This window comes from Choloepus didactylus, chromosome 10, assembly GCF_015220235.1.
Source record: "Choloepus didactylus isolate mChoDid1 chromosome 10, mChoDid1.pri, whole genome shotgun sequence".
NCBI classification, from domain to species: domain Eukaryota; kingdom Metazoa; phylum Chordata; class Mammalia; order Pilosa; family Megalonychidae; genus Choloepus; species Choloepus didactylus.
In genome coordinates, this window is record NC_051316.1 from 27,812,491 (window position 1) to 27,837,921 (window position 25,431).

The 25,431-nt window shown below is 41.7% G+C and overlaps 1 protein-coding gene and 1 pseudogene across 6 annotated transcripts in view; both read right to left on the reverse strand.

Annotated features, from left to right (window-relative positions):
- The window catches only part of LOC119545490 (aminopeptidase O (putative)), a 358,623-nt gene that overhangs the window by 235,370 nt on the left and 97,822 nt on the right, over positions 1 to 25,431 (reverse strand). The gene's annotated exons all lie outside the window — the stretch shown is intronic.
- Positions 21,254 to 24,806, reverse strand: LOC119545492 (annotated as a pseudogene).

Here is a 25,431-nt window from a genome sequence, read left to right on the forward strand (position 1 = left end):
CATTTGCTTTTTTTTTTTTTTTCTTTTTTTGCATACGAATAACTTAATTACAAGGTCTCTTCTTATTGGCAGCAAAAAAGAGGTTATTGACTAAAAGGTAACATTTTACCATTGGAAATACTTCAAAAAATCTATTGCTCCCTGGAAAGTGCACTGGTAGAAATATAATACTAATATTAATAGTAATAGTAATAATAATAATTTACAATGAATATTTATAGAGACTTTACTATGCACTGGGGACAATTATAAATGCCTTGCATGCATGATCTCATTTATTCTTAAAACCAGTCTACAGAGGAGTAGTCAGGTTTATCAGTAAAACGTTCTTAAAACCAAGCTAAAACAAAATTCACTTGCCTTTAAAGTGTGACATTTTCTATTATGAAAATGTGACCTACCTAATCTTCAGAGTTCTAAGGCATATTTTCTCCCCTTCCCGCCTGTTCCCACCCCTGCATTTTCACATTTCTGAAATTGGGATGCATCTTATTATCAATGTTTATATTTAGTATAATAATGTAGTCCCCTCACCAAGGTTTTTAATAAATTGATGGTGCCTTCACAGGAATGGAGGAAATACAGTGGTCCAAACCATCACAAAGGTTCCATGTTTTACCATTAACTAAATATTAGCTGATGAGATGCTCTGGTCCACAGAGGACCTTAAAATGTGAACTGAATGACTAATTGCAGTAATACTTTTCCTCAGGTGCTAGCAGCTAAATAGTTCCCACTCTAAACCATAAAAATTACGTGAAGCAGTTTGGGCCTGAAAGTTAAGTCTGAGTGAAATGTTCCTATCCTGCAGGTGGTTGGTAGTCCAGCCTTATTATTTTGCCTCAGTCGGGGAACTAAATAAAGAACCAGAAATTCAAGGACACCATTTAAACCCAAGTTACTTGAAACACCCTGAGCTCTCCTTCTTCATCTGTTAAAGAATATCAAGCATCCCTACAGAACTTCTAAGGATATTAAGAGTAACTAATGAGATTGTTTCAGTTCCAACATAACTCAAATTTTCTCCCACCCATATCTGTTTCCTCTTTTACCACATACGAAGGCTCCAATCTCCCACCCCATTAATGATTCAACCTATTAAGGAAATCAGCTTCTCACCCGGCAGCTAACATAGTTCTGCTTCATTACTTCTTGAACAAACTTCATTTTCTTCAGTCTTCCCTAAGAATCTATTTGGTTTCCAAAAGTGAGGTGTTAACAAAGGAACTGACAATGTAAAGAACCAAACAGAGATGTCACCCAGTTGATAGCATTAGCCGAGTGCCCTCCTGTCCCTGGGCTTCCAACTCCCAATCCAACTCCACTGGGCCACCAGAGTCCCAACTATGTCATCAATCTGATCAGGCTCCTGCCACCCTTAATAGACATCAATGGCTCTCCTCTGCCCCCAGAAGGCATTTCAAACCCCTCAGGTGGGAGAGAGAGAGAAAGAGGGAGAGAATCAAAATGGAACTTCCTAACTCTTCCACCACCAAATCTGCTAACCCACCTGCATCCATCTCCATGTGTGCATCTACCAAAGGCCCACTCCATTCTTACACTTGACCCTCTCCTCTCCCAGCAATTCAACACAGTCACTGTAATCATCCTCTGTCCCCATTTCTCCTTTTTCTCCTTTCTCATCAACTTCTTCCTCTTTATTCAGATTACTCTCATCAGCAAACCATGTGATCTGATATATTCTGCCCTCACTTGACTTCACATCCCTCTCCAGCACTTTTCCCATTTCTCTGCTCCTGTTGACTGTAGAGCTCCTTTGAAAAAGCCGGTACTTAATGTCTCAACTTTCCTGCCCTCAATTCTCTCCTTAACCCACTTCAATTAAGCTTGTATTCCCACCATTTGTTCTTTTCAAGGTCACCAATAACCTCCACTGAACTAAATCCCATAGTTCAGTCATAGTCCTTATTTATTCTACATAGCAACAGTACCTAACACACGTGGACACTGTCTCCTTTTTTATTTAAAAAAATCATTTTTGTTATATATATATATATATATATATATATATATATGTCACAAAATTTCCCATTTTAAGCATTTTTAAGTGTGCAATTCAGCGGTGCTAATTACATCCACAATGTTGTGCTACCATCACCACCATCCATTACCACCTCTTCTTCAAATACCGTTTCCATGGCTTCCCAGACAATATGTTCTCCCAGTTTCCCTCCTACAATGCTGGATGCTCCTTTTGGTCATTGCTGAAATGTTTTCTTCTTCTGAAACTCCAAATGTCAGACCATACCAAGGTTCACTCTTCACACCGATCTCTTTCTACCTCCTTCTATGATGTGCTGTCCCAGTCCCAAGACTTTAAATGCCATCTGTAACTAAAGAGTCCCACATTTATACTTGCAAAATCAGTTTCCCCTTAAACTCCAGCTACATTTCCACTTGGATATCTAATTAGACATATCAAACAACTTATTCTTTCTATTCCATCCCCCATCTCAGTCAAATGGCACCAACATTTTGTTCAGGCCCCCAAATGTTGACATTGTCCTTCACTCCTCTTTCACATCTTACATACAATCCACTCCAAACCAGTCAACTCTAGCTTCAAAGTATCCCAAAGAGAAAGATGCGCAACATCATCAGTCATTAAGGAAATGCAAATCAAAACTAAAATGAGATACCACTTCACACCCAATCTATTATTTAAAAAAACAAAAACAAAAACAAAATAGGTTTGAACAAAGAAAACCCTGAAGCCCCATACATTGCTGGTGGGAATGTAAAATGGTACAGCCAATTGTGGAAAACAATTTGGTGGATCCTCAAAATTTAAACATGGAATTACCATATGAGCTAACAATCCCACTCCTAGGAATATACCCAAAAGAATGAAAGTACGGTCTCAAACAGATACTTGTACATCAATGTTCAGAGCAGCCTTAGTCACAATAGCCAAAAGGTGGGAGCAACCCAAGTGTCCATCGATAGATGAATGTATAAACAAAATATGGGATTTCCATATAATTGAATATTACTCAGCTGTAAAAAAGTATGAAGTCCTGATACATGCTACCACTCTAGTCCAAGCTACAATTATCTCTCACATGGATTTCTATATTAGCTTTCGAATTTGAATGCCTTTGTCTGCCCTTACCTGCCCCCCACCCCCAAAATCAGGCATCCACAAAGCACACAAAATGATCTTTTCAAGGTATAAACCAAATCATGTTACTCATCTGCACAAAACCCTTAGACGGTTCTTCCACATCACTCAGAATAAAAGCAAAGACACCTTACATGACCTATAAGGCCCCGTGTAATCAAGTCTCCAGCAACTTTTCCCCAACTGCACGTTTTGTCACTCTTTCCCGTACTGTAATACAGGTAGCCTGGCCTTCCTGCACCTCTTCCAACTTGCTAAGTCCATTCTGGCTTCAGGGGCCCTGCTTCACCTGGCCATCTCCCTCATTTTTTTAAGGACTGTGCTTAAATATTACATTATCAGAAAGTCCCATTCTGAACATCCCATATACGATAGCAAATTTCTTTACTCTTAGTCTCCTTATCCTGCTTTATTTTTCTTCTTAGCACTTTCATTATCTGACTATATTCACATATTCATTTGTTTATTATTTGTCTCTCCCAACAGAATTTAAGCTCCATGATGGAATGGATTTTGTTCTGAGCACCCAGAATAGTGCTTGGCACATGGTAGGTGTTCAATAAATATCTGTTAATGGACAGAATGAATGAATAGATTAAATTATTGGACTTCACTTTTTCCCAAAATGGCCACTTTCCTATCTCCACAAGGTATTCCCTGCCAGCCTCAGGTAACTTATTATGCCCTAGCATAATGGGCTTTACACTCTCCCACCTGAACCCCACTCTACCTGACCTGCTCTGGCCTCATGGGTAGTGCTTGGAACTGACTCATCTGCCCCACGTGACTGAGTTCTTCCAGGGCACAGATTTTGTATTTATCTTGCATCCCCAGTGCCAAGTGTTTGTGGCACAAGTAGCTTTTCAATATGTGTTTGTGGATTTAAATAATATGACAGATATGAGTGAGCAAGTCCATGGAGAAAAGAACTCAGATATAGTTAAATGAAGAATAACTTTGCATAGATTTATCCAGGCATTATTTCCCGCAGCATAGATCTGACCAAGAAAGAGACAGCAATCGTCGAAAGATAACACTAAGAAGATGAGAGGGTGTATTGGAGGGAAACAAAAAGTCAAGTGCAAATACTATAGTTCAGATTATGAGAGAACAGACTATGAAACAATATAATTTTTTTTCTTTTCTGAGTAATAATCAAGAGTGTTGGAGTTGTAATCATTACATTAATATTAGACAAGATTAAAAGAGTCCTGGTTTGATTGGATGAGTTTTGTCTGTTATTTTCCTTCAAATTTTGGTTTTAAAGGCTCCTGGGCATTCTACATCTGGTACCCAACTTACTGAGAAGGAAGAAGTGAGAGTGATTATAATAACAAATCAGCCATTCATTCACTGGTTGAGCCTCTTCTGGATGTCAGACACTGTGTCCATCCCTGGGACATAAGATAAATAAGACACAGTGGACCATCAACTCCCTTAGAACCAGGGCTAAGAAAAGGAGACATGGACACAGACCATCACAAAGAGTAGGAAAAGTCCAAAAATAAAAACATGCAGACTGTGCAATGATAAAAGAGGAGGCTGGAATTAACTCATTCTAGAGGACCAAAGATGGAACCACAGAGGATGAAACTCCTGAAGTGGGTTTTTGAGGATGAGTGGAAGCTTACCAGACAGCAGGGAAATGGGGTGGGGCAACAGAGAGGGCAAGCTAGGCAAAGAGATGTGAAAAAGATGCAGAGGCACAAACTGCAGAGCATGGAGGCATCTGGTGTTTCCATTGAATCAAGTGTAGCAGGAGATGAAGCTGGAGATATTGGCAAAGGCAGATAGGCAAGGGCCTTGTGTATTATGCCAAGATGATAAGAAGCCAATTCTAGCTGCCTTGCAGGCAAGTTAGATGATCAGCTTTGCATTTTGAGAGGATAATTCTGTTAGTAGCACAGAGAATGAATCTGAAGGGCAGGGCCAGAGGCAGAGGACCCCATTTGGAGGTGCTACTGTGTACTAGGCATTGGTGATAGAGAGATGAAAGTAGTGTCAACTTTGCCCAGACTTACAGACCAGTAAACAGACAACAATAATTTAAAATATGCTATCTTACACCATTCACTATATCATGCTACAATTGTTTTGTGATGCACATCTTGTCTCCCTCAAATAAATAATTCAGCATATAGCTCAAAAAGATAAGGACTGTTTTTAAGACAAAGCCACAATGCCATTGTCATATCTTAAAGGATTTAATAATAAATCCTTAATATTATCAGCTATCTAGTCAGTGTTCAAGTTTCCTTGACTGTTTCATAAATGTTTGTTCATAGTTGGTTTGTCCAAATGAGAATCCAAATAAGGTCCATACATTGCAACTGGCTGGTATTTCTCTAAGTCTCTTTTAGGTTCCCCCTTCATCTCTTTCTCTCTTTCCCTTGTAATTTACTTAAGAAATTGGGTTGTTTGTCTTACAGAGTTGACAACTGCCTGGACTTTGCTCATTGTATTCCCGTAGCGTCATTTAATTTGTTTTTCTGCCCTCCGTATTTCCTGTAAATTGATAATCAGATCTAGAGGCATGATCAGATTCAAGTTGGGTTTAGTTAGACACAAATATTTCAAAGGAGGTGTTGTGTGTTCCCATCAGGAGGCACAAAATGATCACTGCCTAAATCCATTACTTAATTAGATAATATTCTAATTCCACCATTACTTCTTACTTGATTAGCTGAAATTCTTCTATAAAGAGAATCTTCCCTTCTCAACAATCTGATTATGCTGAGATATAGTTTGTACGGAAAAGACAAGATAAATGCTTGATTTCTCTATTTACCAGTTTTCAAAATAATGAGTTAATTCCTTTGCATCCTTAAAGGTGAGATTTTTTATTATGACTATGGACTCATGGACTTAAACATATTTGATATGTTTCAAACCTTTGCAGTTATTTTCCTATTACTATCCAATCTTATGCTGAGTCTTCGGCTGTGGCCCTAGTAGCCTTGGATAACTTCTTTGCTTTTTGAGCTAACAAGAAACTCCAGGTACAAACTAAATTTCTTTGCCCCCAGTTTGGAAACAAAGTTCTCTCTAGTGACAAATGGTATTTAGAAACCACAAACTGGATGCCAAGATGCTCACTGTTACTAGGTTGGACACTCTTCCTCTGCTTTCCAGTTGACGCAGCAAGGGAATATTTTTTTTCTCAAGATGAACTACATGATGAGGTCACGTTAACACTTCTAATTCAAACTGATGACTACAGAATTTTTATTTAACTGCATCAACCTTACATCTGTATCTTCTTTCTCTGGTGCCTTACATCTCAGTTCTCAAAGACCCCAAAATAATTACTCATTTGCTTTATCCCACAAGAGATAACAGCCTCAAAATAACAATAGCATCACTACCACTGATGATATCATAAACTCAAGTTCTCCCCCTGGGAATGTACAATCAAATTGCTGTATTTGAAAGTCACTTGACAGAATTACTCTGCACAGTTATGCTACCTACCCAAAACCCAGTTAAGTGCATTGTTTAATTTTGCCTTTAAGTTTTAGGGGTTGCTTAAAAAATAAATGGTTTTATAATTATGTAAAATATTTACCTGGTTCCAAAGTCAAATCTACAAAACAAGGTATGGCTCTTACCCCTGTCCTTTCCACCCTATTTCCTTCCATCTACTATAGGTAACCACCTTAAAAATTATCATTTATATTTCCATTGTTTTTGTTAAATACCAATGAAATTGACATTTAACATACTATACACACTTTTCTGCACCTTGCTTTTTTCACTTAATATATCCTGAGGATCACTGCATAGTATTAAATAGAGAAAGGCCATATTCCATTTTATAGCTGCTGAATTGTGTGCATGTATCCTAGTTTCTTTAGGTTGGACCCAACTGATGGGCATTTGGGTTGCTTCCAATCTTTTTCTATGCCAACAAAGACCTGTACACATGTGTATTTTCATATTTTTGCCAGTGTACCTTTAAGATAGATTCCTAGAAGTTGGCTTGTTAGATAAAAAGCCCAACTAATTTTGCTAGATATTATAAATTGTCCTCCATGGAGGTTAAACCATTTTGCATTTCTGCCTACAACATCTGAGAGTGCCTGTTTCCCTGCAGCTCTACCATCAGAGTATGCTGGCAAACTCATGGTGTTTACCAATCTGATAGGTAAGATATGATATCTCAGAGCAGTTTTAATTTGCATTTCTCTTATGATGAGCAAAGTTGAGCTTCTTTTCATAAATTTAAGACACATTTGCATTTTTTTGTGAACTGTTTGTACCTATCTCTAGCTTATTTTTATATACATTGTGTTTTTTCTATTCTGTTTTTAGAATCTCATTATTTATTTGTCTATGGCACAAACTGCAAATATTTTTTCCCAATGAGTCATTTACTTTGCTTATTTTTTTTAGTGCAGAAGTATTTTGTTTCTCTGTGGTCTAATTCATCCATCTTTCCTCTAATTGCTTGTGGATTTTAAAACCAGAAACTTTCTCCACTTTCAGGTTAAAAAGGAACTCACCCACGATTTCTTCTAGGACTCGACACAACATTTTAAAAACACTTTATTTTGAAATACTTTCAAACTTAGAGAACAGTTACAAAACCAATACAAGACCCATACAGAGAACTCCAACATACTCCTACCCGACTTGAACACTTAATACTGCCCTGTACATTTCCTTAGAACAAGGATATTCACTTATGCAACCACCTGAAGTGTAGTTATCAAGCTCAAGATCAACATAACATTTTTATTGGCCCTCACCTTTTCCCTTCAGTCTCTTGGAGAATGTACAAAAGCAGCTTTATGGCCAATCAGTTCACACCCTTGGAGCAGCCCATTTCTCATTTTAAAAGTCAAACATCCGATGCTAATTCATGCATTCACCTAATGCTGCTTTTTCACATGCACACAAACCCTGGAATTATGTAGGCAAAGCTCAGAGGCATGTGTGCGAATGTGTCATTGTGGTTATACTTAGAGAGCTTTCCATGCCAACTATAGTCATGAAGTCAAATGGTATCCAAACCACCAAATGCACTGACTACGAAGAGAGTGCTAGAGTCACGACACTTTGCTCATTCTCTATTCAGGGAGTGAACAGCAATGGATACCTTTGGTGCAAGGGAGTAATGGATTCTCCCCGGGATCCGTCAGTGTCTGCCAAATGCTCAGTGTGAGATGGGGGGACTCACACAGACCTCTCTTTGGGTGCTTTCATGTAAGACAGAAAACTTTTGGTAGAAAGAGCAGCTGTAGACAGCTGCTCAGGGAAATTCTGCCCAGCATCTTGGCACCATGGGTGTGGCCTGTTTTGTGAAGTGCATCTAATTTAGAAATGGAGGAATAGGGTCTCACTTCTCTTTCCAGGGAGATATCATGTTTCCCACCTAGAACATTTCTTCTTCAACAGCTTTTGGAAGAATGACTTTCACAACTGTAGTCTGTTATAAGGTTGTTCGATGGCCTCCCATCTTTAGATCTCAAAACAAGGCCACATAAAAGAGTTGGTTTCTTTCAAGTCAGAAAAAAAACCTCACAAAACGTACTGTTCTGGTTTGCTAATGCTGCCCTTTTGCAAAACACCAGAAATGGATTGGCTTTTATAAAGGGGGTTTATTTAGTTACAAAGTTGCAGTCTTAAGGCCATAAATTGTCCGAAATAAGAAATCAACAATAGGGTACCTTCACTGGAGAAAGGTCATTGGCATCCGGAAAACCTCTGTTAGCTTGGAAGGCATGTGGCTGGTGTCTGCTTGCTCCCAGGTTGCGTTTCAAAATGGCATTCTCCAAAATGTCAGTGTCAGCTTCCAATGGACGTCTTCAAAATGTGTCTCTCAGCTGCAGCTAGTTATAAGCTCCTTCTGTCTGAGCTTTTCTAGGGCTCCAGTGAACTACTCAAGGCCCATGCTGAATGGGCAGGGCCACACCTCCATGGAAATTATCTAATCAGAGTTATCACCTACAGTTGGGTGGGTCACATCTCCATGGAAACAACCTAATGTAAAGATTCTGACTTATTAACACTAATACGTCTGCCCTACAAGATTGCATTAAAGAATATGGCTTTTCCTGGGGGACATAATATATACAAACTGGCACACCTACAAATCAACAATGTTCAAATATTTGATAAAAATCTAGGAGAAAATAATAACCAGGCCTAGCAAGGTAACATAGTTTTTTAATATATATAGCAGTGATACTCATTCTTTAGCTATATAAGAATCTTATACATGTGTATATAAGAATCAGTCTGTGTGCTTTTTAAACAAGTAATCCAGGTAGATCTAATGCAGGTTTCCTCATATTAAACTCTGATAAACTCTGCTGAAGAATCTAAATCCTCCCAAAGTCTACCTTATCCCCCACATTTCTTGAATTGTCTTTTTTCTTTTTCTTTTCCTTTTTTTTCTTTTTTTTGGCCTCTGGTTCTGAGACATTTCAACACTGATGATGGTCTTATCCCTGGCAGCTAGCACATGCCTGGCACACAATGTGTACTTAACGCATATTTGTAGAATTAAGGAATAAAAATCGTAGACAACTGGATATCCACATGCAAAAGGATGAATCTGGACCCCTACGTCACACCATACCCACAAATCAACTCAAAATGGATCAAAGACCCAAAGGTAGGAGCTAAAACTATAAAACCCATAGAAGAAAACACAGATGTAAATCATCGTGACCTTCGATTGGTCATGGTTTCTCAGATATGGCACCCAAAGCACGAGCAACTAAAGAAAAAATAAACTGCACTTCATTAAAACTAAAAACTTTTGTGTTTCAAAGGACACCATCAAGAAAATGAAAAGACAACCCACCGAATGGGAGGAATAAACATGTGGCATAGCGTTTGCTCCATGCTTCTCCTAAGCCACATCCCCCATCACTGATTCCACCACTACTGCTCTTCTTTCCTCTTTCCCTTGCTTTCTGTCTCTGGTGTTCACTTTGCCATTTCTTCTCATCTTTTTTTTCTCTTTGTTCTCAATTCTGTGTCTCTTTTTTTTTTTTTAAATAACTCTGTATCTAGGGAATACAATCTATATTAAATTTTTATAAACAGGATTCTGTGTTTTTTTAATGTCACCAGGGAATTTGCTTGAGGGTTAAAGAGCCTGGGTACCACAGAGTCTTCACTGTACTACAGGTTGCCCACTTCTGTATACTTGTCCAAGGCTTAAGAACAGACACACACAAAGTAGGCCTTTGATCCTGAAAACCTAGAGGTCTCACCGTGATGAGGATAAATATTTATCTCTATTTGCTTTTTTCTGTTAGGGCCTGGCTTCTGGCTTGCTCAATGTCCTATTTGGCCAAAGACCAGCCAGGTCAGGAAAAGATCACTCCACAGTTCCAGCCTTGAAAACATGCGGGAAGAGCCTCCAAACAGTTCCCATATAAATTTTTAAAGGGTCATCTGAGTACACTACCAGTGTAAGGAAACATGTAGGGAGAAAAAAATACTTTCTGCCTTCTCCCTAAGTTAGGGAAGAAACCCAAATATGCAACATTTTCTTACGGATTTCTTTCCATACCCTCACCTGAGGAAAGATGAGAAACATTCTAGAATGTTTTAGGAGAGCTGAGAGAATCTATCAGGTGGCTGCAGTGGAGGAAAAAATGAAGGGTTTGACGATACACAGACCAAGGTTTTTAAATCCCAGCTTTGTCAACTATAAGCCAAGCCTCATTTTCCTAATCTATAAAACCATGATAATAAAACCCTACTTTACAGAACTGTTGAAATGATTTAAGGATATCATGTATGTAAAGAACAGGACATGGTTCCTAGGATGTCATATCCATTCAATTTTGGTAGAAGCAGATGTGTCGTACTGTCTCTCCACTGGTGGCTCTGGAGTTTCAGAGTTTCAGGTCACATGTCCCCTGAAAGGAAGAAAAGGTTGTTCTCTGGCTGTAAAACAGAGACCTACCTCTGAAAGAGGGCATGTATTCACGTCACCCACAAACCAAACGCATCATGTAATGGCAGGCAAGACCAACCAAAAGCCAGCTCTTAGCCCCACTGGACATACTGAATGCAGGGAAGGGACAATAAGCGGATGCCTGAAGCCTCTGCTTTCTGCAAAGATGAAGAATGGCTTCTGCAAACAGTTTGGTCAGGCTGAGTCTGTGGCCCCCACTGTGGCCATCCATCACCATCAATACCCATGACCACACAGGGCCATCACCAGCTCCACTAATGACAACATTAGCACCATTCAACGTGACCAACACCTCTTCTTCCTCCCCCAACACAACTATCACCGTCATCATTATCATTACAGAACATCAATAAGGACCTGAGCTACTGGAGAAATGACTAAAGGTAAACCTGTCTAGCACAATGTCTTAGAGAAGGTTCTATTTGGAGAACTTCTGAATCACCTGTGCATACTGTGCCATACTATCTCTTGGTATGTACAAAAATGGCCCCACCTGAAGCTATCTGCTGCAACAAATGCCACTGAAGTGAGGAGAGACTCCTAGAAAGGTAAACTCCCTTCCCCTTTCTCTGTTCGTGTGGACAAGGAGAAGGCAAGTGGAGCAAGGGCTGGGAGAAGGTCTCCAGGCCTCCAAGTGCATGGCCCAGAGGGTTAGGGCGGGGTGGGACAGATGAGTAGTATGGCTTAAATTGACTGGAGGGGCTGGCCATTCTTCCATCTGCCAGAGGCTGCTGTGCACTCCTTGGCCAAGAGTTTTGTTACAATGAACTTGAAGCCCATTGACAAAACAACTGTGCCGGTTTGAATGTATTATGTCCCCTAGAAAAAGCCATATTCTTTGATGCAATCTTGTGGGGCAGACAGAATAGTGGGGATTAAGTTGGAACGTTTGAATTAGGCTGTTTGCTTCGAGATGTGCCCCACCCAACTGTAGATGATAACTGATGGGATATTTCCATGGAGGCGTGGCCCCACCCATTCAGGGTGGGCCTTGATCAGTGGAGCCATATAAATGAGCTGGCTCAAGGAGAGGAAACGGAGTGCAGCTATGAGTGATGTTTTTAAGAGGAGCAAGCTTGCTAGAGAGGAACATCCCGGGAGAAAGCCATTTTGAAACCAGAACTTTGGAGCAGATGCCAGCCATGTGCCTTCCCAGCTAAGAGAGGTTTTCCGGACGCCATTGGCCATCTCCAGTGAAGGTACCCGATTACTGATGTGTTACCTTGGACGTTTTGTGGCCTTAAGACTGTAACTATGTAGTGAAATAAACCCCCATTTTATAAAAGCCTATCCATCTCTGGTGTTTTGCATTCTGCAGCATTAGCAAACTAGAACAACTTTGCCAGGAGAGAACAAGGGAGGCATTTGCATCACGATCGTCTGCCCAGTGCAATGAGGAAAACTGAAACAATATCCTTTAAAAATATCGTCCATGGATATTTTGCTGTATTTTTCCTTTGAAGGTGTAAAAAAAAAATCTAATAGCCTCGTCCACATTTTTTTTTTAATTATGGGTTGCAGGTTTTGGCTTAAAAAAAAAAAAACTATTTTTATTTCCTTTCATCTTCGTAACAACAGTTAGAAACTACTAAACTGATTTTTTTTTTTAATTATCCTTTTAAAAAGACTTTTTATAAAGTAAAGGTTATTCCTGGGCTAACACTAAATCTGCCAGGTCTGTAGCTAGAAGCAAATTTTTATAGCTAGTTATGAACTCTTGAAATATGAGTTTATATTGGAAAAACTGAAGCAACCTTAACTCTGGCCACGCTGATGGGCGCCACTTTAATTACAGTGCCCCAAATGGAATAAAAAGCAGCTTCTCTTCTACAGTAGCATCACAAAGAATCTCATTAACTCTCTGATTACTACATGAGGAAACAACATTCTCTAGAACCCGGGCCAAGGGGAAAAAAGAGCACTCTTATATTTCAAAGTTGCAAAGTGTAACTTCAAAGTCACAGGCTGCATAAGGGGGGCTTCCCAAGCATGGTGATGTTACTTGGTGTTATTTTAAATAAGTGAGGGTCTTTGCCAAGGCTCACATAAGATGATCTGTTTAACAAATAAAGATGTGTATTTCCTGCAATGTTTCTAATTGGGATTGGAGATCCCGCCTCCTGAGAAATGTGGGGCTAGGATACCTCCAGCAAGAGGTCTTGGACAACGTGGGTATCCATCCCATGTTAAAAGAAGTGGAGGGGCCTGGAATTCATAAGGCAACATGCACAGGCGAAAAAAAAAAAAAAGGAACAAATGGTGTGCCTCCCACCAACACATCCATCACGCTTTCGACAGGAAAGAAAAATGGGGAAGGTCAAAACGATATCAAGTAGGATTTGTAAAGTGAGCTATTCAGTAGGCAGGCACACGTTAAAAATAGGAACTTGGGGGAGGCCCGTTTCCCTCCTCTCCTCCATTCTCTCCCTCCTCCCTCCCCAATCTGCCATCCTTCCTTCGCTGTCTTTGCAACAGCAGTTCCACAGCCCTGTTTTCAAAACCTTGCTAACATCTTGGGAGACACCAGGGCAAAATCAAAGATTCTTTGGTTGGGCGTGTAATATAAAACTTGAAGCTGTTCCTGTTAAATAAAAACAGCCACATTAATTTTGGTGCCATTAAAAACACAGGAAAATGCTGTTGCCAAATGGAAAGGAAGGGGGGCGGGGAGCTTACCAAATGGGAAGCAGTTGTATTTTCAAGACTTGAGAGGGGTGGTAGAAAAACTGGAGAGCAAAATTGAAAGAAGAAAAAGACATGTGAAAGAGTGGTTGTTTTCTCTATTCAAGTATTTTCCTCCATCAAAGTGAAAGCAAGCCTCCCTAATTCCCAAGAGGAGCCATGGAATTCGAGTCACAGGCGTTTCATTCCCTTGCTCTGTAAATTACGGAACATTTTGCTGCTTGGGCTATGATGAGCTCTGAGTTCTACCCCTCTGCCATCGCTCTCAATAACAGATGCCCATGCTCTACAGATTAACTGAGCTATGGTGGAACCAGTAAAAAATTCAATATCCAGGATCTTGTTTTGAACCAAATTTGACAAGTAATTGGAAGAGCATAATTGTAGAGGCAGAAATTTTATTTTCTGGCTCCACCTGAAAGTTAGGGAATAATTCCCAGCAGTATTTCTAAGTCCCTCTGAGTTCACAAATATAATACACACCAAGTTATACTTGCAATAATTGTAAGTAACACACGGGAAACCATCCTTGGCTGATTTTGACATCATTGGGTATCCAAGAGGAAAGGGACCATAATGACACAGAGCCAACAAGAAATCAGAAAAGGAGAGAAGGGAAAGAAAACTAAAGCCTGAAAATTCTTGATATCCTCTTTGGGGGTTGGGGGGAGATAGGGAAGTGGGGAGACTTGAAGAGATTCTAGAACATTGATTTTTTTTTGTTTTTCCTAAAAAATATATTGTGGGAGAATACCTTTGACTTAAATTTTGGTTTTGAGGATAACTGTAAAGGTAATCCCTCTCTTACCCTCCCCTATTTAAACTGATGCCACACACCAGGGGAATCATATTAGAGATCTTTGACAAAAAATAAAATGACTTCCATCACCATTGCTATATCCATTCTTTCCCTCATTCAGTAAATAGTATCTGCTATCTACGTGCCAGGTACCTGTAGTAAGCTAGTTGTGATGGAAGGCAAAATCAAGTGAATATTTTTCATACTGTTGTTTTCATTCCAAAGGCTTGGTTTCTGTAAATGGACATCTTGGAACTGCCCGGATTCTTGGTGACAGCAACAAGTCCAAGATAATACAGGACTTGAAGCTACTACAAAGTTATGGGGAATCCTCCAGATTTGAATAAACAGATATTACCTAAAAATTCACTGCCCCTGGACAGCCACACTCCGTTATGGATTGAATAGTGTCCTCCCCCAAACGACGGATTCAAGTCCTACCCTCCTACTGTGACTGTGATCCTATTTGGAAATGGGATCTTTGAAAATGTTATTAGCGAAGATGAGGCCTAACTGGATTAGGGTGGGTCCAGATCTAATACGATTGGTATCCTAATAAGGAGAGGAGATTTGGATCCAGTTAGTAAGAGAGGAGGGAAAACGACCATGTGACAGGGGTGGGAATAGAGAGGAGACGGCCACATGACGAAGCCAGGGACTGAGTGATGCCCAGCCTGCTGGCACACAATGGGAACTCTACAGACCTCAGAGGAAGCCTGGCCCTGCTGATACCCTGATTCGGATTTCTGGCCTCCAGAACTGTGAGATGAGAAACTGCTGACATTTTAAGCCATCTGGTTTTGGGTACTCTGTTACAGCAGCCCCAGCAAAGTAAGGCATTGTTGCTTACACCACCTTCCACTGAGTCCAGCGTGGACAATTGGGGGTGGGTGTGGGTGTCAGGGACAGGCATCAAGCCAACAGGGGTTAACAGCTCTTGAGGGGCTGAATCAGAATTCAGGAAGACTCGAAGACTTTGGAAAAGTGGTTAAATAAAATGTATTTCCAGGAACACATGAATGACTAACCATGTGTTAGAAAGTAGTAAAAAGGCATGGGGGCTGAAATCTCTAAGTGGAAAGTGGGTCAGCTGCCTGGCACTGTTGTTAAAGTCAAATCTAAGATCAGTGAACTCAAGGCACCAGGGAGAAGGGGCTCAGGGGCACAGGCTCCCTGGTCAGAGACTATGCCAGTTAGGAGACAAGGCAAGACACCTAACCACTCTTTCCCGTTTCCTCTATTACACAGTGACGACAGTAATGGCCTCTACCCTTTAGAGATCGTAAGGGTTAAACGGGATAAGATACGGAAAGTTCTCAGCACAATGCTGAGCAGAGAGTGAAGAGCTCAGTAAGTGGTTCCTATATTCAGCTATGGAAAGACCTCTGCGGTGTTGTCTTTAGACTTTTCAACTCCTAAGAGATGTCCAGGAGAATTAGAAAATGATCCAGAGGAATGCAACTGAGACGATCAAAGAATAGCAAAATAGACAAAATAAAACAATAATAGACACAATAAAAAGGACCTCAAAAATATATTTATGGCCCAGAAAAGAAAAAGCTAGAAGGTTTAATAACAAACAAGCAAAAGCACATTATTTGACACAGGGTTACCAGCTATTCTGTTGCTGGAATGAGGCTGTGAGGGAAGGCATTCTGTTGCAGCAAGAGGAACAAGGGTTAGCTATATAAGAGAACTTCCTTGTAAGTTCTTTTCTTACGTTTCCTTATCAGTTCTTTTCTTAAGTTTCTCTCTTAATATTTAGAGTCCTTTTCCTTGGTCTTACAGACGGCACAAGCACAAGTCTACTTCATATCGGATCAAGCATCCTTTCACAAAATACAAGAAAAATGACCCTCCAGCTGCTGCCTCAGTTTCTAACAAGATCATCATACACTTAAATGGGTCAAAAGGTTCTACCGAAGTGGGTGTGGGGAAAAGATGAGACAGATAATCAGTAGCTCCCCTCCCTGCATGCTCTGAGCCTCTTGTACCTTCCGTGATGGTTCTCTTTGTTCCCTCTGCATGAGGAGTCTCCTGCCAAACCAGCACGGGGATACTGTGTTCTTTCTGTGTTTCTATAGGAAATAACCACAAGAAGTTAGTAGGCCAAACGTGTGTGCGTGTGTTTCCACTCACACGGGGCAGGGGCCTATAGCTTATGTTAATTCCGATTCAACTAAAATGCTTGCCCTTTAGAGATTTAAAAAAATAATTTGCCATAGTGGTAAAGAACCGTTTCTGAATTTGTTCCTTACTGTCATGCCTTATTAAAGTTGAGATCAATCACATCCATTGCTTGCCTCCCACTGATGTCACCCAAAAAATTAGATTAGTCCGGCCAACATGAAACCATGATGGGGTAGCAGCCTGAGCTATCCAGAGCGATGCGCTCTAGAATTTACGTGGGGAGGAGGGGCGGCATGTAGAATTTCAGCTGAGTGTTTAAAATAGGTTTCAGCAACTCCGCCACAGCGTGAGCCTGTTCCCTAGGAGCCTGGGCATCAGAACACACTTGGTCACTTCTGTAACCCACTACTTTCCACTGCCCTTTCTGGCATTTCATTCCATGTTTTCTATATTCAGATCGTGCTTGGCCTTCTGCCCAAGCCTGGTGATAAAATCAATAAAAGTCTCTGTCTTCTCAACATCCTCCCATTTACAAAAGAGACAGCATTAGCCTTCCCCTTAATTTTTTTTCTCAATGTGACTAAGGAATATCCTCCTTTCCACCACCCCCCTCCAACCTCAACTTTTCTGACGTGAGACCTACACATTTTGTGTACTCGTCTTTGGGCCCTTGGGCCTGGGCTCTACACACAGTCTTGCCTGCCCACCTCCAAGGTACCTGGCATTCCCGCTCTGCTCCTGAGAGCCCAGCTGCAGGTCCCCACCACTTAGGGCCACTCACTCGATGCTAGGACATAACCCCCCAAATAATATAAGTAGCCCAGAGTATAAACAACATTGAGGTTTTTTTAACCAGAAAAATAAAGGGCATTTCTTAATGCTATTTAAAAATGCAAATATTCAGGCTCATTTTTGTAAAAAGGTTCTTTTGAAGCTTCCAAAGCTACCATGAATAGCATGGAAACAGACTTAGGGTTGTTAAAATCAATGAAATTCTGAATAGCATTCTCATTACAAAAACCGCTGAATGGGGTTTGTTGATTGAGGACTGGGCCTAAATGAGAACGATCTCCAAGGCAAATTGTTAGATCTGGGCTGAGAGACTTATCTTTATTTCCATCCCTGCTTCAGTGCCTGCAGGTTCGTCGGAGTGAGTGAACCACACAGAAGCGCTGCTACTTGACAGCTTTTGAAATTTCCCAAACAGAAATGTCATGTGGCCCCACCTGGGGTGACCAAGCAGTAGTGAGGGGTAGGAAGATGCGGCACACCCCGACTTTCCACAGTAGGCTGATCGATGGAATCTTTGTGCATTTAACTGGCTCTTTAAAATGCACCAAGGTGGTCCAGGCAGCGTGGTGTACAACAGTAAATACTAGAAACACCCTCAAAGACCCATATTCTGGAAAAATAAACCAAGAGCATCCACAGAATAGAATACCATGCAGCTAAATAAAAAAGAACAAAAAAACTCTCTAAGGCCTCCTAACGGAAAGAAATCCACGCTATAATGTGAAGTGACAGAAGCACTGTGTAAAACAGGTGCATGCTCGGTTGTCCAAGAAAAGGGAGGGGGATGATCCTCGATATAGCCTTATTGGCCTGCATCTGCATATGGAAACACAGGAGGGTATACAAAAAGCCCATGAAAGCTCCGCAGGAATGGAAGGAATGGGGTAGATGGGGGCAGGGGTGGGAAACAAAAATAGAAAAAAATTGCACTAAAGAGATTTACTATCCAAAGGCCTTTTAAGGTTAATTCTTTTGCAAAATTCCTTTTGCAAACGTATCCTGAGCCATTCCTATTCTGGTCTACAGGATTATCTCAAGTAAGACGGATAGGTACTATTTACAAAATGCTGCCTATGCTTCTGGGAGAGGGGGCTTGGGAGACAAGCTGGAGCTGGAACCAATATTCGGAGGAGTAGCTGCACACACACACACACACACCAATCCCCACACAACCCCAGTCCCCCACCCTCCACCCCCACCCAGCTCCCACAGTTACATCCTGGCCTCCTGATTCTGAGACGCCTGCACCACGCCACTCTCTGGCTCCACTTGGAAGAGGCAGGTGTGGGGACACAGGGCTCTTTCAGAAGTTTCCATCACGCGGTCCTTACAAGCACAGGTCAGATAATGGTTCTGATAATACTGAGAACAGATCAGAGACAGCTGCTTCGGGAGCTGACAGGGCTCAATGTCTGACCCAAAAGTGGCGGAGAAGGAGGTCAAGGACACAGGGCTTTGATTAACTGGTGGAACCAGAATCCCAGCAGGGTTGGAGGCCAATCAGACAGACAGGACTCAGACAGTCTGGCTGAATCCAGGTGGGATCCCAAAACTCTGGAACATACCAGTGCAGGATGTCTTTTTGTTTGTTATTAGTTGTGGAAAAGGAATTAAGAAATGCATTTTGACCACAACCAAAACATAGCTAGTAGTTTTATTCTACTACCTTCTTTGGCTTTATTACTTTTTTTTTTTTTGGGGGGGGGGCGAAAAGTTAATATGTATATTTAAACCATATATATATTTAATGCATATATTAAGCAGCCTTGAAGGAAGACCTGACAAAAATGTAGATGCTGCTCTAAAATGCTCCTTCAATGAATTGAGAAACTCTATTTGTACAGTTTGCTTGACGTATACTCAACAACTCTCTGTAGCAAAACTTTCACATTGTCCTGTGGCCACATCACATTGATTTTCATTTTCTCCCTGGAGAATAGTAGGCATTCTGGGTTGGTAGGAGTCTTAACGTTTGTGATGAACACTAATAAGCAACAAATCTTACGTGTTTTTTTAACCCACAGAACTACCAACTTTCTCCGAGCCTCCTGAAGCAAGTAGCCAGTATTTACTGAGGACCCAATATGTTCCAGGCTCCTTCCACAGAATCTCTAATCTTTGCAGAGCCCTGGACGTGAGAAGTCCTACAGCATTTTGCAAGAAGAAAATGGAGGCTGCTCAGAGAGGGTAAGTCATGGTACCCAATTCCACAGAGGCCAGCAGCAGAGCTGGGATTTGCATCCAGCCTTTCTGATCCCAGGGTGTAGTTAAAAGAACCCAGGGCTCTGAAGAAGCCATAACAGCCCAGTGGTTCAGCAAGCTCACCAAGGAGGTGATCTGGGAAGGACTGCCTTACCTGGGGCCTGCCCTTGCTTTGCTTGCTCCCCGTGAGTGGGTCTACAACATTCTACTGCTCAGCTCATGCAAACACCCGATCTTCAGGAGCCACTTGCCCTATACCTCAAGGGCCAGGAGTCACAGAAGCCCTGATCCGGGCTGTCAGCACCTGCTGGGACTCATCACCCCACATGATAAACGACTGGGCTGAAGTGGCCCTGCCTGGTGAGGGGAAAGTCATGGGAAGGGCAGGCAGGGAGGCCTCTCTGAGGCTCAGCAATAAGGCTGGTGAGAGCAGGGGCAGGGCTAGTCTAGAGAGAAGCTGTGCGGAGCCTGTGACAGCTGGGCCTTGGAGGGGCTGAGAGTTTGTTTGTGAAGGTCAAACGAGACAATATATGTATGAGAACACCTAAAAGGCTGTGAAGAGCTAGTTTAAAATACGGTGATAACCCCTACATGGGATCTGACTCCCAAGGGTGTAAATCTCCCTCGCAATGCAAGATATGACTCCCGGGGATGAATCTGGACCCGACATTGTGGGATCGAGAACATCTTCTTGACCAAAAGGGGGATGCGAAATGAAACGAAATAAAGCTTCAGTGGCTGAGAGATTTCAAACGAAGTAGAGAGGTCACTCTGGTGGAAATTTTTACACACTATATAGATAACCCTTTTTGGTTTTAATGCATTAGAATAGCTAGAAGTAAATACCTGAAGCTATCAATCTCCAACCCAGTAGCCTTGACTCTTGAATACGACTGTATAACAATGTAGATTACAAGGGGTGACAGTGTGATTGTGAAAGCCTTGTAGACCGCACTCCTTTTATCCAGTGTATGGATGGATGAGTAGAAAAACGGGGACAAAAACTAAATGAAAAATAGGGTGGGATGGGGGGGGTGATTTGGATATTCTTTTTTACTTTTAGTTTTTATTCTTGTTTTACTTTTTCCACTATAAGGAAAATGTTCAAAAAATAGTTTGGGGTGATGAACGCACAATTATATGATGGTACTGCGAACAGTTGATTGTATACCACGGATGGTTATATATGTGAATATATCTCAATAAAACTTAATTTAAAAAAATAGCACACCCCAAAGGGGGAAAAATATGGTGACAGCAACAATAAAGAATCTGAAGGCTGGAAGGGAACAGGTGCAGGCTTTGTCAGGTTTACTTGAAGCCAGTGACTCACTTTTTTTTTTTTTTTTCCTTGCTTATTAAAAAAATATTTATTCAGGATATAGAGTTTCTGTTTTGGGTGAGGAAAATGTTTTGGTAATGATGGTGGTGATGTCACACAACAGTGTAAATGTAATTAATGCCACTGAATTATCCACTTTAAAAATGATTAAAATGGTAAACTTTTATGTTACCGCAATAAAAAAAAAAGAAAAGAAAATTTAAAAAGAGTAAATCAGAGGGAGATTAGACAGACACACAGAGGAGAAGGCGATGTGAAGATGGAGGCAGAGACTGGAGTGATGTGGCCGGAAGCCAAGGAATGCTGGCAGGCACCAGAAGCTGGAAGAGGCCACAAATGGACTCTCCGCAGAGCCCCTGAGGGAGTATGGCCCTGCCGACACCTAGGTTTCAGACTTCTGCAATGGCTCACTTTTCCAACCCTAAGGTGTAACTGATGTTTTCCTTTTTAGAAGCAATGAAAGACGGGCCCCTGGTAAATGTGGGGTCAAGCAAACAACAGAAGTTCTCAGCAAGGCTGAGAAATACCAGAATGATCCCACCAGACAGGACCAGCTGAGACAACCAAGAGTTAGCCACACTGAGAAATCAGTGCCCAAAGTTATCAGAAATCATAGTATTTAGGGAGAAAGGGGGAGTGAGTACTGAAAGATGTCTGCTTTAATCACTTTTTTTTTTTCAAAGAACAAGCCATTTTATTTTGAATTAGAGCAATAGTTACCAATTGAAAAAAGATACCACATACCACAAAAAGAACGGACCTTTTTCTACACATGAAGACAAAGGTCTTAGCTACCAAAACTATGTATTATTGGGTCCCAACGTCATTTGGACAAGAATCACACTAAAAGACAAGTGCTAAAGCCTGTATTGGTATAAAAGCATATGAAAGGAATGTGACAACTGGACCATCAACTTGGTTCTTGTTTATAAAAAAAATATCTTCCTGCAGCCTCACTCCCAGAAACATTACTCTCACTAGCAGAGCTCCCTCCAGGCTCCAGGCCATGAGGTAGAGTCTTGCTGATGTTCACCACTTGCCAGTTTTCAGCTCTGGTCAGTTCCTTTCAGTATCTCAATCTTCAAGTAAGTAGTTAGGGTTAACTACGAAGTAGGGATCTTCTTCATAGCTTTCACTTCCATCCATGGAGTCTTTCAATTCAGCTTGGGTGAGCTCAATGAGAACATAATCATAGTGTGTGAGCCAATGAATGACTTTCTCTATGATTCTCTTTTTATTTATGAGTGCCTCTTCAGAGTCTATTTCTGACTCAATCTCCTCCAAGTACCAGTTAACATGCTAACTCCTCTTTAATGCAGACTCATCCTCTTCTTCCATCTTCCTGAGGTGAAGCACAATGAGGTCAGAGATTTGGCAGACTAGGAGAAACCCAGCCTTAAGGAAGCTTTGGGAACAGAAATTTGGTTTATGTCTTCACTGTGGCCATTGATTCCATTCACAGGAGCTGGACTGTCAGCATGACCATTAATACTACCTGGGCCTTCATCTACCTCCATCTGGGTCTCTTCCTCTTGATCCAGACTGACATCAGGTATTTCCACATGGATGACTGATTTATTCAGTAACCAGAAAGCTTCCTTCACATGTTTAGGTTGGACCTCGTCACAGCAGTGCATCCGGGCCATTGCTTCTGAAAGATGGATCATGCTCTCAAGCTGTTACACCATGATCCTCCATGAAGACTTGGTTACTCGAGAATCATCCCTCTGGTGGAGATGTTCATACTGCTCCACAATGAAGTCCTCTGACTCTTTAAAAATCTTGGGCTTACACTGTCTTGCAAAGAGAAGATACCTCCTGATATCATCAAGAGAATAGACACAATCAACAGAGTCCTCAATTCTTAAATGCAGGTCCACTATATGCCCGGCTATAGCATAATCTGTAACCTCATTACATTCATCCACAAGTATAAAGAAGAAATCAAATCAGGACATGATAGGAGCTGACAGATTTATATTCCGTTTCAACAATTTAGACCTGCCATAGTGTCCACTGACTGGATTTGCTGCTGCCAACATGATGTCCTGGCATTCAGAGTAGCCTTCACTCCTGCTTTAGTGATGGAGATGGTCTGCTGTTCCATAGCTTCATGAATAGCAACTTGATCCCACACATCCATCTTATCAAATTCATCAATACAACATACATCATTATCAGCCAGCATCAATGCTCCAGCCTCAATGACAAACTCATGAGATTCCTCATCTCTCACAATGGCTGCTGTTAAGCCAGCAGCACTGGAGGCTTTGCCACTGGTGTAGATAGCTCTGGGGCTGAACTCCTCTACATGCTTCAGAAACGAACTCTTAGCTGTACTCAGGTCACCAACGATGCAAACATTTATAACCCCTTGAAGAGAGGTCCCTTCGCCTGTTGTCTTTGGAACACCACCGAAGAGCATCAGCAGGACACCCCGTTTTACCTCATCACTGCCATGTATCGTAGGGAACAGGCTAGTACAAAGATTGTGGTACAGATTTTTATCTTGACTCATTTTGAACACTTTCTCCCACTCCTTCACAGTCATTTGGTTCTTAATGCTCTCAGCTGTCTGTTCCTCATCTCGGAGCTCTTTCCCACCAAACCTTGGGTTGGTTGGTGCAACAAAGCAAGCAAGAAAGACCAGTCTATAAGAAAGGTCTCCAACATCAAGGGCCCGGAGTCCTCAAATGCCCTCTGTCTCACATCCATCAACACCACTGACACGAGAATCAGTTTCTGCACATGCTCCTGGTGTGCTAAGCTTGGAGACATCAGGCACAACAATCAGCATCCCTGTAAAGTCACACTTGTCACCAGCTTGAGCAGACTCCACAGCTTCAGCCCTCAAGATCACTTGTAAACTGTGGGGAATACTCCCTCGAGGAAGTTCAGCTTGAGTTTCCTGAATACGAACCTTTTGAAAATCAATAAATCGAGACTTGTTTGTATCCAGCAAGAATCTCCTCCTGTTGACACAAACTGGATGCCGGCAGATGTTTGCTTGTGTGTATTTGAACTGCTGTTCTACATCCTTCATCACTGTCTGACAGTCCAAGCACAGGAAAGTTCCACTCACAAGCTCTGGGTGGACTGCGTAAGTCTGTACCACCTGCCCACTGATGCGAGCAAGCAAACCAATTCTGGATGAAGTGAGTTCTCGAATTTTGTGTCTGGTAGGCAGATCTTGGAATGCAACATAAAAATCCTCAGCAGGAGAAATTTCTTTATGGTCTTTAACAAAGGTTTTCAAGGCCTGACAGAGGTAAGGGTAAACCCTATAGAACTCCTCTTGTATGGTGGTGGAAAGTTGCTGGTTACATTGTTCCAGGTCCACAAAACTCAGAACCAATGTGTTTCTCTCAGGACGAATCAGCTCCTCTGCTAACTGCAAGTACTTTATTTCTCCATCGCTGCTCTGGAACTCCTCCAAGAAGTCCAGGAAGAGTTTCTGGCACTTCTCGGCCACCTCGTAGCGGACTTCCAGGTGCTGCGAGCCAGGGTTCGGCTCTGCGGCCGCTGCGAGGTCCATTGCTGCCTAGTGCTGAGGGGCAGCTGCCACCGCCACACTTGTCTGCCACAAGCCGCTTCTCTTTTAATCACTTTTAAAAGACATGGTCTGACACCACAATCATTGCCATACGTGGGTCACAGCCTGATTTCTGGTGACTATACACCAGCAAACAGGAAATCTAACCCGTGAGGCAGGGAAGGGAGAAGACAACATCAAAACCATGGAGAACTACTCCTTGTTAGGTCGGAGTCATTCAGGAATCCACACAGTGCAGAGAGTCAAAGTTTAAGTATAAAGTTTAAGATTTATTAGAGGAAGAAAGCAGGTGGGAGCCAGCAGAAAAGAAGAGAAAAGATAATGGCTCCCACTTTCTATCTGAGAGCAGCATTTTTTAACGAAAAAAGGAACCCACGTTGGGTAGGGTGTTTGCTGTGGTGTTCTGTGCCTTGACTGGGCAACTGCTTATCTAGTTTTGGGCTGATTGGTTGGTAGAGTTCTGAGACAATATTCTTTTTAGGAAAGCAGCTGCGTTATCTAACTAGGGAGAGCAGACCTTTTTGGTTGTTCATCTTATGGACATATCGGACCTTGCCTTACCCGCCTTTGAGGTGCCACTGTGGCTGGAACAGCCTTGAACAGCTTTGAATAGCTTCATTCTTTAGTTTATGGGGCACCTGTTTTCTGTGAGATAAGCTGCAGGGACCCTGGGTTAGAAACTCCTTCTACATGTTAGTTTCTTCTTCTGGGATCTAACACTCCTCTCCTGCCTTTAAGACCCCACTGTAGGATCAAACCCAGCTGTAGCAATAAAAATAGAATCTAAACAAACACCTGTTTACTGAGACCACTTTGTGCAAGGCATTTGATGGATGCTGTGAGAGACAAA